Source organism: Microtus oregoni, unplaced genomic scaffold (assembly GCF_018167655.1).
Source record: "Microtus oregoni isolate MIOR12 unplaced genomic scaffold, Mior012 000046F_ref0000063, whole genome shotgun sequence".
Classification (NCBI taxonomy): Eukaryota; Metazoa; Chordata; class Mammalia; order Rodentia; family Cricetidae; genus Microtus; species Microtus oregoni.
In genome coordinates, this window is record NW_024543220.1 from 9,158,183 (window position 1) to 9,173,621 (window position 15,439).

Consider the following 15,439-nt stretch of genomic DNA (forward strand, 5'->3'; position numbering starts at 1 on the left):
GTAACAACCCCTAATTAGTTTGAATTTCCAACCTTGATTCATACTAAGCTGTCAACAGATGAACTCACTATCAAGCACAATACAGTAAATATGGCAAGTAAGCTACAACCTTTTTATTTTATTTTCATGCACCCCATGAAAGTATCTAAGTAACTTCATGTTTTCACTGAGCTTTAAGAATTACTACTTTTAGGGTTGGAGAGATGGCTCAGTGGTTAAGATTAAGAGCATTGCTTGCTCTTCCAAAGGTCCTGAGTTCAATTCCCAGCAACCACATGGTGGCTCACAACCATCTGTAATGAGATCTGGCGCCCTCTTCTGGCCTGCAGGCATACAGACAGAACATTGTATACATAATAAATAAATAAATATTAGAAAAAAAAAGAATTACTACTTTTAGTTGAGTTTAGTGACACTTGCCTTTATTCAGGCTACTTTAAGAGGCTGAGGCAGGGGAATTGCTGAGACTTCAGGCTAGCATATAAAAGTTTGTATAGCCCTTTAAGTAGGAGAACTAGAATGCAGAATGTCAGGGGATAGGAAGTCAATGGACAGGGAGAACATCAATGGCCTGTTAGGTCCAGAAAACAGGCTGGTTTGTAAACGGTTTGAAATGACGCTCTCTGGAGCATTGGATGGGACTGAAGTAGAGGATGATGGGATGTGGCAAGTCTGTCCAGGATGCTGACAGGCTTCCTTCTGTAAGAGTCAGTTAACAAAACTGACTGAGAGATGCACACGTAATTGTCTTCTGTTTTGGTGATTCAGAACATTAGGCCGAGTTGGGTGGAGCAGAGAAGTCGTTACTACCAAATTCCATCACTTAGAATAATCACCATGCCAGAGATCCCTGTTTCGAGTGGCAGTTCCTGGTCTCTGTCACTTCCCTACCTGAAATTTCCCTAGAAGTTCCACACAGAGGTTGGTAGCTGAGGAAAGGAAATCGGATCAGTAATCAAGTGGCAATAAACTTTCAAAGAGAGAAAAGATCATCCGTTAGAATAGGACTAAACAGAAAAGGACAAATTTATGCACATTTCCCCAAACCCCATTAAATTGACATCACAGTCCTAATTTAGTCACGAGTGGCTTAGCCTCGTGTGGATGATGAATATGTTTCTTGTGTTTTAAGCAACACAGATCAAATCTAAGTCTTATGATACATACCTGAAAGCCTAACACTTGGAAGGCAAGGTGAGCCTGATGGGTATACTTGTGTGTACACATGTGGATGTGCATGTGGGGTGTGTGTATGTGTGTGTGTGTGTATGTATGTATAGTCTCCACCCATGGTCAGATGTGGAAATTAGATTCCATTCTTTGGACCAAATAGAAGTTAACCCAAAGCCCTGATACCTTCACCTCTTCATATGGAAAATGGGGATGTGGGAGTTGGGGTTGGAGGCAGAGGTGGAGAAAGAGGATGTCCACAAGTTCAAGGGCAGACTGGTCTATATAATGAGTTCTAGGACAGCTAGAGCTACACACTGAGACTCTGTTGTTTACTGTGGGCCTGGGAATTGGTGATGTGCTTATTGTGAAAGCATGAGATCCTGAGATCAACCCCAGAGCCCGTGTGGTATGGCTTGTAGTCCAGCACTGTGGAAATAGTGACAGGAGGGTCCTCAGACTCACTGCCAGCCAACCTAGTCCTGTGGATGCACTTCTGGCTATTTAGTACCTATCTCAAAAAGAATGGCATTCTTTAAGGACAACAACAAAAAATTCTAAATTTATGTGGATTCAGAAAAAACTGCTAATAGCCAAAGTTGTACTTAGCTGGAAGAGAAATACTAGAAGATTTAAAATATTATCTCAAATTCTGTTACAGAGACATGGTTTTACAGAAGAACAAGCAAAAAGGTGTGGTACAGGCACAGAGATAGACACAGACTAATGGAACAGAATAGAGGACTCAGATATAATCTATAGTTACAGTGTTAAAACAACTCACATTTGGGCTGGAGAGATGGTTCAGAGGTTAAAAGCATTGCCTGCTCTTCCAAGGTCCTGAGTTCAATTCCCAGCAACCACATGGTGGCTCACATCTGTAATGTGGTCTGGTGCCCTCTTCTGGCCTGCAGGCATACACACAGACAAAATATTGTATACATACTAGATAGATAGATAGATAGATAGATAGATAGATAGATAGATAGATGCAACCCACATTCCAGAAGCAGGTGCTTCCCCATCCCCCACCCATCCTTCAAGGACTCAGGGCCAGCATCCCTGTCATCACAATATGACACATTTCCACTGTTTAAAGATCCCTTATGCTCATGTTACAGACCCCTTTCCATTCTCTCTCCCATCTCTCTCCCTAGCTCCATCCTCCACTCCCTCTCTTTCCTCCCTGCCTGTCTCTCACATCCCCACTCAGAGGCAGCCTCCCCCCTCCCAATAAACCCCTTGTGTGAATTCTGTGTGATTTTTGTGACATTCCTTGGCCCTCTGATACCACAAAAACCCTTATACACTGTTATTTTATTTTCAACCACATGCCTAAAACAGTCATTGAGGAAAACACACAAATCCATTCAGCATATGATGTTGGGAAAATTTTATACCCCATGTAGAAGAACAAAATTACATCTCTATCTCTCATCCCGTAGAAAATTAATCTCAAAGACCTTAAATGTAACACAAAACTCTGAAATCTGCTAGAGGAAAACCCTTTGATAGATGCACAGACCGTCTGTGAGAATGGTCTGAAATGATTTACAGCTCAAGAAACAATAACAAGAGTTGACAAGTGGGATTGCATGAAATGAAAAGCTTCTGTACAGCAAAGGAAACAATTAGAGGGTATAAAGACAGTCTAAGGAAAGGGAGAAAATATAAACCAACTAAATCTGAAACAGGATTAATGTTTATAATACACAAATTATTCAAAACAGCAAAACCAAGAGCCAGGTGTTGTGTGTACCTGAAAGCTCATGAACTGGGAAGCAGACTCATGAGACTACAAGTCCAGCTTCATGGACTGTGTTGCAAAAACAAACAAACAAAAATCATTCTGGTAGAGAACTGAATGAATTCGTTAGACGAAAGCAAGACAACAGAGGAAGGAATTGGAAATTCATTCAATAGTTTAGGGAAGGGACAGAGGTTGCTTTTCCTTAAGGTATGAGAAGAAAAAACAGCGTAAAGAAATTGGGCAGAGATCAGGGCCTCTTCTCCTAAAACCTCTCTGAGTTCAAGGCCAGCCTAGTCTAGCAAGTCAAGGCCACAGACTGAGACTGTTTCAACTGTAATGGCGTAATCGAATGCAGACAGATTGTAAAAAAATATATATAGCTTTAATGGCGAAATAGACTTACAGAACCACCGTTCCTGCGGAGACCAGGAAAGCAGAAGGGATGGCTGGGAGCAAGCTCGCCAAATTTATAGGCCAACATTAGCCCGAGGCGAACACGCCCCCTAAGGGGCGGGACTTATCCCTACATCTCCCCTTTTTGTCTAAATAAGACAGAACCAAACCAAATACAACTATATACAATAACAACAAATAATAAATATAACAAACAATATTGAGAACAAAAGCTTTGCTAAACATTCTATCTCAAGGAGTCCAAATAATGTAGAGAGTAACTACAATTATATAATCTTCAACTCCGTCAAAGATCTGAGAAGGGAATAAACTCTACTCAACAAACGAGATATATCCAAAATGTGCAACGATTGACAGAGACAACTGACTACCTGGGCAATCACCCAAAGTCTCGTTTACAATGTTGAGTCAACCAATTTTGGCTAAGGCCTAACATAACTGACATACCATTATTAAAGGCAAGCAACTTTTCAAAACCATCTTACCCTGTCTTGGCAGGATATGACAGTCCTGTTTTATCCACTGATGCACGCTCTGTATCTCTGTCAGTGGTTGAGGTATGGGCATTTCTTTGCCCAAAGGCCAGTTCTGCCAAATAGAAAGGCTCCAAGTGGAGTGTCTTTGGTGCTCAACATTCTCTCGGGAATAGAGCGGTGTTGCCAGGAGCAATTGTGTCTCACTATCACGAAACTCTGAGTTAGATTAAAGGCCATTTTCTACAGCTCTTTGAAGAGGTTGAAGATTATCTATCTATACTGAGTATAATCTCTATATGTCTAGAGAACCTGATTAGTCTAATTATAAATGACAAACTTAGATGACTATTTATCTATATAATTCTCAATATCTATCTAACTTAAAGACTAAGACAATAAACAACTGTGTAACAAATGAGGATAATGACCTCCAAATATAAACACTGTACAAATATACATTGCAATATGGTAAATATATATCAATACACAAACATTATATAAGTATCTTAATCAGAGGTAGAAATGTACACTGCGATATGGTAAATATATACAATATATATTTATCAATACAATATATGTCAATACATAAAAAATGTTTTAAATAGAGATAGAAACATGCATGCATACAATAGTCAATATAATTTAACTTTGTATCAATATACAAGAATCGATACCAATATATTTGTCTAAAAGCAGTAACTCACAATTATAAATCTATTATCCCATCATTTTCCCTCTTTTTTTTTTTCAAAATGATCCCTGAGCTTATAAAATTCCTCTCCCAACCTCCCAACCCCTAAATGATGTTCCTAAACCCAGGAGTAAACTTTACTGGGAGAGGGGACGTCGTCCTCTAGAATTACTTCCAGCTGTCATGGGGGCGATGTTCTTTCTGGGAGATCCTGTGAAAGTAAAATGATGGTTAAATTTCGAGATCAATGTCTTTTAAAATTGCAAATAGTCTCTGAGTATTTTGTGGAGGTCTGGCCAGAATGTTGTACAAGATGTGCACCATTTTAGCTAACCAAGTTGGGATCGTCTTGTGCACCTGGTATCCAAAACAGGTCTTGTAGTAGCGCTATCAGTATCATGACGTCATATCAACCAGGTAGAGTTGTTGTTGTGGGGCCCCATCTTCTTCCTGGAAACTTCAAATGTCACTTCAGGAAAAACTAATTGTTCATTGTGAAAAACTTAAACATTAATAATATAGACATACATATATATGTTCAATGAAAGGCATGATAGATATATTCAATGAAAAGTATGATAGATATGGAGAAAAGCAAAGATGTTTTCTAAACTCATATTTCTTTCTGTCCCATATCATGGCTCTTGACATGAGACAGAAACTCCAGAAACTCTGGGTTTTTCTCTTATTAACAGGCTTGGAATTGGAGAGGGACTGAGCCAGAGTCCAATTTCAAAACCAGCTCTACGTATTTATAAAGAAATGTTTAATAAGACATATATATATATAATTAATACTTACAAAAATGTGTCCATCCATCAGTAATTAAATATTCAGGGTCCCTCAACTTCTTTGAAGATGAGTATTTTCCTGTGGAGATAAGAAAAGAACCTGCCTCCAACCTATCTGTATTTCTTACCATCAGTATGCTCGCCATGCTTGTGAATGAATTGTTATTTATCTTTTCCAAGTGGCTTCTCTTCTTCAAACCGAACCTTTATTAATTTTGATGGTATCCACAATTTTTCCTCACCTGTGGAGATAAGAGCAAAACCCCTTCCCCAACGTAGCACATCTCCTGGCTTCCATTGTGAGGTCAGCACATCCTTGAAATAAACTGGTTGATGTAGTTCAGTAGACTTTTCCATTATCCAATGTCTTTCTGCAGCTGTTGTTCCCTTCTCATTAGCATTGAGAAAATTCAAGGTTAACAAAGCATTATGTAACCTATTTCTAGGGGTGTTCTTGGCATCTCTTTAACAAAAGAGGCTTGCATCCCAAAAGTCATGACAGCCTGTTTTATTTCCTTGAGATCATTCATACAGACAGGCTCCCATGTATCCTCCTTGATGACCCTATGGTTTTTGGAACCAATCACCTTCTCTGTTGTTATTACTGGAAAGGCAGGTAGAGCTGTAGGTAGAGCTTTGTGGAAATTGTCCCGGAGAGATTTACCCACAGATGTAGTTAAAATTTGCCTTTCTACCCTTTGCTCTTCTTCATCAGAATTTAGAAATTCCTCAATCTTTTCAATTCTATTCACCATTGCCTTCTGCAATGTCTGAATCTCTTGACCAGAATTATGTTCCAAAGCCTTCATTGAGGATTCTAAAGTATGAAGTTTGTCCGTTAGAGATAACATCTCATCTTTGGACATAATTTTTATGGCATAAACCGTGCCTTCTTGTATTGACAATCTTTCTGTCAATCTGTCATAAGCTTTAGACAAAATCCGATTGTCACATTCAGCAGTTTTGATTCTCTCAGTTAATGTTTCATTTCCACAGAAAGGGACTGAAGCTTATGATCCAAATCAGCTGTTCCCTCTTCCATAGTAATGAATTTCTCCTTAATATCAGCCACTAATGTTTCAGTTCCTACTGAAAGGGACTGAAGCTTACAATCCAAATCAGCTGTTCCCTCTTCCATAGTAATGAATTTCTCCTTAACATCAGCCTGGACAACTTCAAACTGATTCTTGAGAAGACTGTTGTCATTCTCAGTTGTTTTTAAGCGTTCAATCTCTGCCTTAAGAATCCTGGATTCGTCTTGTAAAGACTTTATCATATTTCTATTATCAAACCATTTAGTGACAATGAAAACTATGAATCCCAGAAGGATCCATAGATGTGGGGTGATAGACACCTCTTGTAAAATCTCCCACATGGTACAATTAAAAAAACTGTTAAATTCTTGAATACTAATGTGTTCAGACATTTTATTTATAAAAGAAAAATTTTTTACCTGCAATGATCGGTTCCTGCCAGTGGTGGTCTCTGTGTTTTTGGAGCCTGTCCTAGAACTAGCTCTTGTAGACCAGGCTGGCCTCAAACTCACAGAGATCCACCTGCCCTTGCCTCCCAAGTGCTGGTATCAAAAGCGTGTGCCGCCACCACCGCCCGGCCAAGTCACTTTGTATCAGACCAAATCTGCCACTGTGGCGGCTTTTGTTGCAAAACCACAGGTACTTGAGCTTCTGCTAATTCAGGCAGTGGGGTTCCACTGCAAACTTAGCCAAGGCAGGCAGAATGGGCCTGTGTGGCCGAGTGTGTCTCGGACTCGGCACTGGGGCCCTAGTCACGAACTAAAAAACAGCACCCGGGAGGGTGCTGTGTTAGATAGCGGGCTACACGCTTGAGTCGGGGGCAAAAGAGCCCACGTTGGATGCCAAAATGTAATGGCGTAAACGAATGCAGACAGATTGTAAAAAAATATGTATAGCTTTAAAGGCGAAACAGACTTACAGAACCACGGTTCCTGTGGAGACCAGGAAAGCAGAAGGGATGGCTGGGAGCAAGCTCGCCAAATTTATAGGCCAACATTAGCCCTAGGCGAACACGCCCCCCAAGGGGCGGGACTTATCCCTACATTCAACAAACAAAAAAATCAAAACAAAACTCACAAACAAAAACAAAAGACTTTGGAAGTCTGGTGGAGAGCCAAAAATCTCTGTATTTATAACAAAGTGGGTGCAGAGGCAGCTGTTATTCTGATCATGGAGCTACAAGGATGTAGACAGGAGCTCCCAGGCTGTGCATCAGCTGCACTTATGGCAGGTTACATAAAATTTCTTGTTGCCTGGTGTGATGGCTCATATATGTAATTCTAACTCAGCAAGAAAGGTAAAGAGGGTTGTGTTTATTTTTCAAAACCCTTACAGATTTTTATTAATTACTTTTTTCATTGTGTGACAAAATACTCAGCAAAAGCTACTTAAACGATGAAAAGTTTATTCTGATTCATGATTTAGGAGGGCACAGTCACTCTCAGCATGAGGCATGATCAGTACATGGCAGCAGGAGCATGGGGCTGGGATTTCACAAACTTCAGTAGATCAGGAAGAAGAGTGTAACAATCCTCTCATCTGACTTTCTTCTGTTCTTCCTCTTATCCTTGGGCCCCAGGGTGGGTCTTCAAACCTCAATTAATCTCTGGAAACACTCTTACAGATGTGACCAGAATTGGCTCTCCTAGGAGACTCTAAATCCAGCCAAGCTGACACTGAAGATTGGCCATCACAGCTACTTAGTGAGTTCTAGGCCAGCCTGGGAAACAGTGCGAGATGCTGGTAACAGAGAAACAGAAAAGGAAGAATGAGTCCTGGGATACATACTGAGCAACGTAAATGGGGGATCTGGAAAGAGTCTGAGTATTTTAGCACAAGATTTATGGCCACTGATGGTAGTACTGAGAACGGCATCCATGATGGAAAAGGGTTTATGTGGGCATTCCATTTGGGGGAAAGGTTGAGAGAGACAAGGGAGAATACACATGATCATTCCTGAGTTGTCATGTTGACAGATACATACTTTTTTCTGTCCCATGAGATGCAGCCTCAGAGAGGAAATACAGGAAACAATTATATAGAGACTCTGACTGGCTACTATCTGAAAATTCCCTAGACTGATTTCTTACTTTTAGAGATAAATAATAGAATCCAAATTCTTATCCTTTAAAAACAAAAGAATTTAATATGTGGTATTAGAAAATTGGTGATTATTTTATTTTGGAAAAAGCCAATGAACCAAATCCAAGGCTTCACAGCTGGGAACAGAACTGACAAGTCCATCAACATCAGGTCCCACAGGGATCCTCTGAGCACAGGAATCACTGATGCCCTGGAGCTGGTCTCTGTGGGACAGCTTTCCTGCTACTCTGGGAACTGGATGTGCCAGTGTTACCCCAGCCCAGTTCATTCCTGCGGTTCCAGCTTTTCCTTCTCACCATGTGCTCATTCAGCTGGGGGGAGCTGAGGAGGACTCCTGTGGTGCCCAGCTGCAGGAATGTTGGGAAAGGGAGAGTGGCTGAGGGACTTGCTCTGCTTCCTTTCTGTATCCTTACTAGCTGTTCCCTTAATGTGTAGAGAGAGCTCAGAGCTGGGAGAAGATGGGAGAAGGTGGAAATACAATGATGAAAGGAGATTCCTGGAAAAGTTATCTGAGTGACTGCATCAGGGAAATAAATGATTGATAGACCCAGGATAATGATGTTCTAGTGTTCTCGTAGTCCTGGACTTTAAAAAGTGTTAGCACAACCAGGCATGGTGGCATACAAGATTAATCCTAGCACTTGGGAGGCAGAGACAGGTGGATCTCGGAGTTTGAGGCCAGCCTGGTCCACATAGTAGGTTCCAGGACAGCCAGGGCAACGTAAAGATACCTTGTCTTCAAAACAAACAAACAAACAAAAGAACAAAATCTGCCAGTAGACACAGTCTTGGGTTAGGTAAGCAGTCACACAGGGGTGTGTCTCATGGAAACAAAGCAAGAGGTGAGCACATTTCCATCCATGGCTTCATCTCCACAGAAAACCCTCAGAAACCACTTCCTCCCCTACCTGCACTTTTCTTCCTCAGCATCACGATGGCAGCTCCAGTGACCACAACTCCAAGGAGAATCACACCAACTATCACTCCAGTTGGGGACCAAGGAGATGGCTCTGGGAAGAGAGTAGAGTTAAGGACCAGTTCCTACCCTCAGCTCAGCACTGGCTCTACTTAGGGTCTCCAGAAGGTCACCTGCTTTCCTTGACATCAGGTTCTGTGCTCACACCCTTCCTTACCCCATCTCAGGGTGAGGGGCTCAGGCAGCCCCTCATGTTGCACATGGCATGTGTATCTCTGCTCCTCCCCAGAAGGCACCACCACAGCTGCCCACTTCTGGAAGTTTCCATCTCCTGTAGGCCTGGTGTCCACCAGCTCCATTTCCTGGGTCTGGTCTTCCCCATCCCTCTGCCAGGTCAGGGTTATTTCAGCTGGGTAGAATCCAAGAGCCCAACACCTCAAGGTGACATCACCTTCAGGTCTCAGGTGATGGGTTATATGTGCCTTTGGGGGGTCTGAGGAGAAGAGTTCGAAATTTCAAGCATTCTATAGCATTTTACAAGGACTTAAGTGGTATTCATCTGCCCATTCTAATAAAGCACAGGAGAATCAAGGGGAGGAGGGTGATGCAAACCCCACACAAGTTGTCTACACTCAGGCACTAGTATAATCTATTCTTTGAAAAAAAAAAAAGATTCCCAAGTTTCCTACAATTAAAAAAGGATTTCTGGTTTTGACTTGGATGGAGGGGTGAGAGGCCATTGTTCACATGGGCTGCAGACTGAACTGGGCTCCTGTTGTTTATTTCAGGGATCTTCTTTCCTATAATCTCAAGGGAACCTAAACTGTCCTGAGAGAAAGCGAGTCCTGGGAGAGTCATTTTCCGCTGTTGGGCCAGGAAAACCAGAGCATGACTTCCCCTTCATATACAAGAGAGAGCTACAGTATTTCAACTAGTCCCATTTTTTTTTTCCAACCTTGGAGACCTGAGCCCTACTCTGAGTGCAGATGGAGGAGTTGCTTCTCAGCCCTTCTTACCTGAGCGCTCTAGAATTGCCTTCCCTATCTCCAGGTGCCTGAGCAGCCAAGCAACACACAAGCCCTCCAAGAGGATCCTCCAGTGCTCTGCTAAATTTTTTGCCTCCCACCGACGCTGTGTAATCTGAGCTGTTGTGTCTGCCACAGTCCAAGTTCTCATGTCCTCGTTCAGACTGATGTAATCTCGGCCATTAAAGGAGTGTCTATAGTACCCACGGAGGAGGTGTCCGTCTGGACCCACGTCGCAACCAATGAAACACTGGAAGGTATGAGAGCCTGCAGCCAGCCCCAAAGTCAGCTCTGTCCACAGGGCCCTGCCCACCCACATAATTTCCACCTAAACTGAACCGAAACCGGGTCTCAGTCCGATGCTCTCCCGAGTCCAGGAATTCTGCAGCTTCGGATGTAGTCTAGGTCCTGGGACCAGGGGAAACTGGGCCAATCCATGGGGACATGTAGGGGTCACTCACCATCATTACTCTGGTTATAGATCCGGATTGCAAATCGCAGGTTTTCTCGGGCAGTGTGTGAATATCTCTCCAGGCCGTTTCTCTCCCACTGCCAATAATTGGGCCCCATCTGCTTTGCCCATGGCACACGTGGCTCCATCTTAGTAACCACGTCACTGTGGAAGCGCAGGATTTGCGTGTCGTCCACATAGGCAACAATGAAGACTTGGAGATCTCGGAGACCCGATCGAGACGCTGTCGTGGTTACTAAATACCGCCAGGAGTGTGAGCCTGTGGGCGGTACGCAGTGAGACCCTAACCCTTCTCCACGGACCACAGACACATGCATGGGCCAGGAGGCGATTAGGGCGCAGGTATCAGAACGCGGGTAGAGTAGGGGCTGGAGGATCTGGGTAGGTGATGAAAAATGGCTTTTGGGATGCTGCCTTATCCTGGCTCCTCCTGGAAGAGGCCATTTCCTTCCTGACCCACACTCACCAGCACCACTCTGGGTCTTGGTCTGGGTCAGAGCCAGGAGTACTGAGAGCAGCAGGAGGGTGGAATGCAGCGCCACAGCACCCATCCTTGGTGTCTAGAAAACCTAGAAGGATTGAGACTTTGTTCCTCTCTGTGGAGTTTATAGCATCATGGTTTGTGGGGAGATTCCGCAGTGACTATGAGGCTTTCTCCAGAATTCTGACCTGCAGTGGGAGTGAGAACATGTGTCCAGATGGAAGGAGAGGACAACTGACAAGGGTTGAAGGCTACAGAAAGGAATTCAGAGGCAATGAGGGAATTCCCAACCTATGGCTTCCCCACCTCAAACACCTTGAAGGCAAAACCTCAGACCAGGGACTTATGGAGGCCTCTTCCTCCTGTTATTGGTGCTCTTTGTTACATCTGCTCTCTCTGAGTCTTGATCAGGAGGTATGCTGAGATTCCGGATGTTTTGACTTCAGGATCTTGTGTCATAATGTCCTACTGGTCTGGTGCCAGAGAGATAGCAAGCAGCCTCCACTAGGCATGAAACTCTACTGGGTCATACCTGGCCTACTTCTGGCATTAACACCCAGCCTTTACCCATCCTTTGTGTTACCTTTTGTTGCCTCTCTCATCTGAGAGTTTCCCATGGAAACAAAGTCAATGTAAACTTTGGTTAAGTTTTACATTGGTTAAGGGGAACCAGGAAAACTAATGAATCAGATATTTGCACTTGGCATTGTATTTTTGGAAGCTTTTGTTCAGTTTGTTTTGAGATATGTAGGCAGAGGCTGCTTGTTGGTTCCTGGCTGCATAGACCTGTAACAATAACACAGAAACTATAAAAATAGTTTATATAAATAATAATATATAATATTATAATATATATTTTTTATATTTATTTATTATGTATTCAACATTTCTTCCATGTATGCTTGCATGCCAGAAGAGGCACCAGATCTCACTACAGATGGCTGCGAGCCACCATGTGGTTGCTGGGAATTGAACTCAGGACCTCTGGAAGAGCAGTCAGTGCTCTTAACCTCTGAGCCACATCTCCAGCCCCTATTATAATATATAATATAATTATATATAAATTATAATATTATATAATATAATCATAATATATATTATATTATAATATAATATAAACAATAATAATAATAACACTGGTTGGCCAATCGCTTAAGCATATTGCTAGCTAGCTCTTATATCTTAAATTAGCCTATTTCCATTATCTTATATTTTACCATGAGACTCATGGTTTGCTGGTACAGGGCATAGGCATCTTTCTCCTTGCGGGCTACATGGCATCTCTCTGACTCCACCTACTTTCTTCCACCATTCAGCTTAGTTTTCCCATGTGGTTCTATTCTGCCCTGTCATAGGTTAAAACAGCTTTATTCATTAACCAATAAAAGCATATATACAGAAGGACTTCCCACATCATTCCTGTTTTCTGTCCAAATAAAAATAAAGGTTTTAATTTTAACAGTAAAATTACATATCCAATTATCAAACAAGAATTATAGTTACAATATTTAGTCGGTTTACATTTGATAAATTAAGGAAAATACTCTATATCTATCCTACCTTCATGAGTCTAAAGTTTTATTTCTACTTTATCTTTTATTATAACCAAGGAAAGTTATAACTATTCTTCAACTCCATCAAAGACTCAAGAAGGAAATATTATTTCTATGTTAACAGGAGGTTCATTGTAAGCAACTTCCAAAACTCTAGAATTGACAGAGACATCTTGCTGCCTGGACAGTCACCCAAAGTTCTCCTGTAATGTTTTAGAATTCCTCTTCAGCCCACAGGCCAATAATATCTGGCAGACTTTTCCGTGAAGCAAGAACCCTGAATGAATGTCTCACCTTCTTTAGGCAAGTTCAGCAGTCATTTTTCTGTGGGTCCTGCATGTCCAGTTTATACAGCATATCATCAAGCAGTCGAGGCAAGAACATTTTCTTGCCTAAATGGCTAGTAAACTCCATAAGGAGCCTCTTTGATGCCCATCTTCCTCTTGAAGTAGATTGGTGCTGCCAGGATCAGATGTGTCTCATTGCCATGAAAAGTCCTAAGTTCTTAAAACATTTTAAATGCCATATTTTGTAGGTCTTTTAAAGTGTTGAAGATTATCTGTCTAACTGAAATATATCTTTGTACATTTATAAAACCTAACTAACATGACTACACGCTTGACTATTATAGATGACTATCTATTAACCTGTATTTCTTAATTATACACTACATTTTAAATGAGCTGCACAAACACAATACCTTAATCAAGTTCAGAAATATACATATAACAAAACTGATCTTAAATTTGTAACAATAAACCAAGATCCATAGCAATGCAAAGTATTTATCTCTATATCATATCCCCCTTTAAATGTAAACAAGTATGTATAAGCAATCATTTAGGGAATATGGACTTAACTTCCTACATGTTGTTCCCAATAGGCAGATTAATGGTGAGATGGGTGGAGATGGAGATGGTGTGGATGATATGATGGAAAAGATGAGAAGAATCAAGAGAAAACTTAGAGAGTTAGAGTCAAGAAACGATGTATTCTTAGGGAGAAGCTCTTTTCTTTCTTTCTTTCTTTCTTTTTTTTTTTTTTTTGATTTTTCAAGACAGGGTTTCTCAGTAGCTTTTGGTTCCTGTCCTGGAACTAGCTCTTGTAGACCAGGCTGGCCTTGAACTCACAGAGATCTCCCTGCCTCTGCCTCCCAAGTGCTGGGATTAAAGGTGTGCGCCACCACCCGGCAGGGAGGAGCTCTTTAATCAACATGCTCGTCATCATGAATACTGCCTTATGCCTTGACTTCTACAATTTTCCATGAGATTCATACAATGATTCATACTCTATTCTTCTTCCTTTCATTTTACTGATATAACCTTTACTGATCTGTTTATGGTGAGACCTGTGTTATTTCCATGTGCTGGCTGGGTTTTATGTTGCCAGCCTGTAATTGGAGATTACCTTCCCACTTAGTGTAACTTTCTGTGAAGAGTAGAGTTTTAATCATTTTCATGGAAAAATAATGTACAGTAATAAAGCAATTGAAAAGCAAAACAAATAATCAGCAGCAACAAAAACAGTATAAGCCAAACATGATGGTGCGTGCCTTCATCCTAGTACTCTGAAGGCAGAGACAGACAGATCACCATGAAACACAGTGAGCTCTAGGACAGCCAGGATTACAGAGACAGACAGAGACCCTTTCTCAAAAAACAAGACAAACAAACAGACAAAAAAATCAGCATGCCAGAGTTCCATATTTTGAGTGATAGTCCCTGGATTTGTCACTTTCTCTGTATGAAATGTCTCTAGAAGTTTCACAAAGAAGTTAGCTAAGAAAAGATAAGACCAATAATCAAATGGCAATAAACCTTCAAACAGAGAAAAGAATATACTATAATAAGACTAAATAATCTGAAAAGAATAAATCTAAGCACATTTCATCAAAACCCATTAAACAAGTACTCTGAAAATAATTTAGTTACAAATGGTTTAGCTTCATTTGTCTGATGAATATAATCTTGAGTTTTAAGAAATGCAGACCAAAGCTCAGTACGATGACAGAGACCTGAAATCATAGCACTTGAAAGGTGAGGTCAGCCTGACTGGTGCGTGTGTGTGTGTGTGTGTGTGTGTGTGTGTGTGTGTGTTGGATATTGCAAAGAGGGTGATCAATGAATGTCCCACAAAGAGAAAAACACAAAGAAAATGTTTTAAAGTTTTATCTTTCCAGGTGGCGGTGGGATATGTCATTAATCCCAGGACTCAGGAGGTAGAGGTAGCAGATCTCCAAGACTGAGGTTATTCTGGCTTGCAGAGTCAGATCCAGGACAGCCATGGCTACACAAAGAAAACCTGTCTTAAAAAACTAAATGATAACAACAACAACAACAATAATAATAGTAATAATAAAATACAATTTAAAAATTTTATCTTTAGGAGGATTTTACAAAGAACACTATGGGAAGGGAAGGAGATGGATCCTGATCCATGACCTTGGGAAATGGCTGTGTACTTCAAGGTGTTGTCTGCCTCTGGGGCTTGAGAACTGGCCTGGAAATCTAAAGTCATTTAAAGAGCTGCTTCCCCCTAACAGTCCCAATCTCATTTGCTTTGA

The 15,439-nt window shown here is 41.4% G+C and overlaps 1 pseudogene; it reads right to left on the reverse strand.

The window, feature by feature from the left end:
* Positions 1 to 9,234: 9,234 nt before the first annotated feature.
* On the reverse strand, positions 9,235 to 11,393 carry LOC121435694 (annotated as a pseudogene).
* Between the last annotated feature and the right edge of the window lie 4,046 nt (positions 11,394 to 15,439).